We start from the raw sequence: 5,185 nt of genomic DNA on the forward strand, positions 1-5,185 counted from the left end.
GCCCATCAGTGCAGCCTATCAGTGCCCACCAGTGCCACCTCATCAGCGCATATCAATGAAGGAGAAAAATTACCTGTTTGCAAAATTTTATAACAAACTATTAAACATGATTTTTTTTTTTTTTCAAAAATTTCCATCTTTTTTTGTTTGTTTAGCAAAAAATAAAAATCCCAGATGTGATCAAATACCACCAAAAGAAAGCTCTATTTGTGGGAAAAAAATGATAAAAATTTCATTTGGGTACAGTGTTGTATGACCGCGCAATTGTCATTCAAAGTGTGACAGCGCTGAAAGCTCAAAATTGGTCTGGGCAGGAGGGGGGTTGAAGTGCCCAGTAAGCAAGTTGTTAAAGGTTTAAAACCTTCTTCCCAATTAAAAAAAAAAAAATATATATATATATATATATATATATATATATATATATATGTCTTGGTACATTTTTCTATTCATCCTTCAACATAAAGTTTGCCACTACCATGTACTGAAAAACAGCTCCACACCATGATGTTCACACCACCAAACTTCACTGTTGGTATGGTGTTTTTGGGGTGATGTGCAGTGCCATTTGACCTCCAAACATAGTGTGCATTATGACATTGAAAGAGTTCAATTTTGGTCTCATCTGTCCAGGCTACATTCTCCCAGTATTTCACAGGCTTGTCTAAATGTTGTGCAGCAAACTTTAAACAAGCTTTAACATGCTTTTTCCAGAGCATTGGAGTCTTGCATGGTGAGTGTGCATTACTTATGGTTTTCTTTGAAAGAATTGTACCTGCCAATTCCAGATCTTTCTGAAGCGCTCCACAAGTGGTCCTTGGACAACTCTTAATTCTTTTCACTCCTGTCAGAAATCTTGCAAGGAGCATCTGGGTGGTCAGTTTGTTCTTTTCACTTCTGGATTATGGCCAACAGTGCTCACTTGGAACATTCAGAATTTTGGAAATCTATCTGTAACCAATGCCATCTGTATGTTTTGCAACATTAAGGTTGCAAAGGTCTTGAACCCTTTGCTTTTACCCCTAAGTTTGTGTGACACCTTGGTTATGAAACCTTTTTATAGGTCATCAGTTAAGACTGAACCAGCTGATATTAATTTGCACTGACAAGGGGCAGGATTGCTTTCCAATTACTGAGATATTAGCTGGTGTCTTGACTTTCCATGCCTTTTTGCACCTCACTTCAGGTGTTCAATAATTTTTCCAAGTGTCATTCCATTTTATTATACAACTTAATTTCTGAACTTGTTTTGGTTTCTTTGTATGGATTGTATGTGTTACTGACATGTGGTTACACTTTCATGTCAATAGCACCTTTAGAAATATATTTACCTTGACAAAATGGTGAGATGTTCAATACGTTACCCACTGTATATACTGCTAAGGTATTTTAGCAGTTTATATTTACTAAAATAATTGTATTTCCATGTTCTGTGGGAGACCAGATAGGGAATGCAGAAAAGGAACAGGCTCTTGGAGGTGTCTGCAGTCAAGTGGCAAGGTCCAGCACAAATCCTAAAGGTAAAAACCCTTTAGGTAAGCAACCTGACCAGGGAACACAGGCACACCAGAACCTAGTCACCGGAGGGGGGCCCAGAGCCAAGGAAATGTGTACCCTGGGATGGTTGTAAACAAAACAGAGGATGAGGGGCTCTCTGGCTCTGCCTTCAACAGGAAATGAAAACCAATCTCAAGTAGCTGTCCTGAAAGACAATTTGGAAAAGCTAAAATTGTGAAGACAAAACTATTTTTTGTGTGCACAGCCATTTCCAAAACATGCAGTTTATGCAAGTTTACATTTTATGGTTAATATTTTCCACATAATGAATTGTCTGAATATGCCAACATACCACTTAATAGGCAGTGACTTTATAGACACTATCTAGCTGTTGGAAGTCAACATGATTTAATACATTTGTGGTATTTTATTCCCTGGCTGATACAGGCAGATGGCCCCAATTTGGAATGTAACCAGTTACACATCAAAGCTTTGTAACATATCAGAATAAGGGCTTGGCTCAAGCCCACCTGGTGTGATGTGTGATTACAGGCTTCAAAGAGATTAAGGGCTAGCTAAGACAGCCCAGGAGCTCATAGAGATTGTCCATGTATAATGCTGCCCCCAGAGGCCAATCTATATTACAAGGACTACCTCTTGGCAATATCTATTGTACAGGAGGCAAGTGGGGGTGGTTAGGATTGGGTGTGAATGTTTGAGTAAAGAGGGCACACAAGAGAAATAGTACTTTTTCCTTTGGATCTAGGCTTGGGCCTAAGCCTCATGACTATGGCCCTCTTGGTCATCTGAGTCCAGCTTTTAGAAAAAAAAAAAAAAGTCACGGAGAGCCTTGTGATAAGTATCTTTGATATTTGATATTTTTATATTATGTTCTGGTTATATCATTTGTAGTTTTGTAATATTAGTATTTTGTGTTATTTATTCCCCAAGACAATAGGAATGATAAGACTTGCCATGTGCTTGGTTTCATAGCTAACCTTGTATTATTGTATTGAGTTTTAATAGACTAGCCAACTTGGGGAATAGACAAGTTAATACATCGGTAAAATATTTATTGTACCATTTACATCACCAGCCAAAAGCAGATTTGTGAAAAAATATTTTAGTACACCCAGCATATGCCATCAGTACCATGGAGCTTTGAACCCAAAGGAAGTAGAGTACATCTCAAGGATGGCCCTGCAGTTTCCCCCAGATTCATGGAGCCCAGTGAGTGGCACTGAAGTGTACAAGTGATGTGGGTAAAGCCACCCAAATTAATAGTTCACTAATCAAAGCGACTGTAGAACAGGGTTAGGAAACCTCTGCCCTCCACTCCTGTTTTGAAACTACAAGTCCCATGAGACATTGCAAGACCCTGACAATCACAGGTATGACTCCTAGAGGCAGAGGCATGATGGGATTTGTAGTTTCACCACAGCTGGAGTGCCAAGGTTGCCTACCCCTGTAAAATTTAGGCAATGCAATTCAGATACTCTACAGTCTCCTAAAGACCAAGCCAGCTACGAAAAAAACAAAAACAAACTGAAACTCAATCTGATCTTTCAGGTAATGACTGTCCTGCTGCAATTATGGCAGAGTTGGAACTAGACCCAAATGACTGTTGCTTGGTGAACGGTCAAGCCATCAAATGGTTCAATTAGTTCACCTTTAAAGCCTTGTAGACAGAGGCTTCAGTTGTTTGAAGAGCAGTATGCAGCAAGCATTTACAAAAAACTTGAAGCAGGCTCCAAACTTCATAACTGGCAAAGCACCCTTCAGATTTAGTCCAGTGATCAGTTGATATTAATGAGCTGGCTGTGGTCAAGATTAGGCTCGAGACTGCTTCAAGAGAACCAAATCCTGTTGACAACCACACCAACATTTGTTGGTGTGCAGATTAATGCTAGAAGGCATCAGTCTCAGAGCAGATGCTGAATCCAAATAGGGTAATACCACGCCAACCCCAAGGATTAGAAGCAGCCAACACAACAATCAGACAAATTGTGCAATGAAGTGTGAAAATAAAACACAGGACAGATCACTAGGTGAAAGGAGGGGGAGGAAAAAAAAAAAAAAAACACAAAAAAAAAAAAACTGATGCAGCCACCACATTCAATGATTGATTGTGAAAATTACCCCCTTGACAGATTTTGTATACACCTTTGAGTGAGACAAACAGGACCATCAGATGCTCAAGTACAAGGCATTTATCTCTGGCAAGCAGATGTCCAAGTTCCCCTTCCAGAAGGAACACCCCACCACTTCAGACCAGACCTACCGCATGGCGGTCTAAGCCTTTTTGACTCACCGCTCATGGCTTGTGAGTCCACCATTGCGTATGTATGTATGTATGTATGTATGTATGCACACACACATAAATTTTTATTTTTTTAACCTCCCTGGCGGTATGATTATTTCGGATTTTAGGTGCTGAAAGCGGTACAATTATTTTGCATGGAAATTTGGCGTTTTATATTGTAGGTCTGTAATTCTTAATAGAACACTTAAATCTGTCCAAACAAGAGTCTAGTAGATATCCCAGGTATGATAAAGTTTGAAACACAAAAACATAAATAATATAATAAATTAAAAAAAATTTAATTTCCCCAAGATTCACTACCGCTCAATTCTGCAAGTGTTCTAATTTACTATCGCTGTTTTCTAGCTGGTCTAAAGCCACTTTTGATGTAAAGGGACACTTTTTGGTTGCTATGGACAATCTCCAGTTTCCAGGCAGAAAGAACAGTATATATAACATAAAACTGCATGCAGGGCATGGGCCAAAGCACTGGGGACAAAAGGGATGTGAAATTATTTCACACAGTACTGTAATCTAAGATTACAGTACTGTGTGTTATGATTTTACACTTTTGAATTTGCCGCCAGGATCCGCCCCCGTGCGTCACGCCGCTCGCAGGGAACGGAGCGGCTTCGGAGGACGGAGCCCGCAGACACAGCGGGGGACATCGCAGGATCCCGGGGACAAGGTAAGTAAAGCCACACCAGGATCCTGCGATGTAATCCCGAGTGTGGCTCAGGGTTACTGCTAATGGTCCTGAATTTTAACCCCGAGCCACACTCGGGAAAACCGCCAGGGAGGTTAAGTGTCATTTTCTTACCATTTGAGACCATCATTGTGAAGGCTATAGTTTGAATATCACCCTGCCATCCAGAGCCTTTTGAGAAACGCAAGATCTTTGATCACCATCATTGTATTCCTATGAGCTTTCTTTTTTGTTAGTAACACTGACTTTATATACCTGTGTATGCACCTATTGATTGGTATTTACTATCTATACATATACACACACTTTCTCCATTTTGATGGTTCACATATGTATTCTTGTATTTAAGTTTGTAAGTCTATTTGTTTATGTGTAATTTACACCCTTTATTGGGATCACATTTTCTATGCATGTGTGGGAGACTTGTATTAAGGGTTTTGTATTATATCCATATTTAGTTTCACAGGCATTTTTATCAGCATTGATATACCCTTATATTTACACATGAGTTTACATATTACATTCTTCACCAGATTTGTGCAACTTTCTGCTCAGTCACATTTCTGCAGATTGATATATATTATATATATTTTTGCATGGATTCTTGGAGCCTCCTTCCAGATGCTGAATACCTACTGTACATTATTCAAGTAAAATATCAGTTTTAGGTCACAACACACAAG

Source organism: Aquarana catesbeiana, linkage group LG12 (assembly GCF_042186555.1).
Source record: "Aquarana catesbeiana isolate 2022-GZ linkage group LG12, ASM4218655v1, whole genome shotgun sequence".
NCBI lineage: Eukaryota > Metazoa > Chordata > Amphibia > Anura > Ranidae > Aquarana > Aquarana catesbeiana.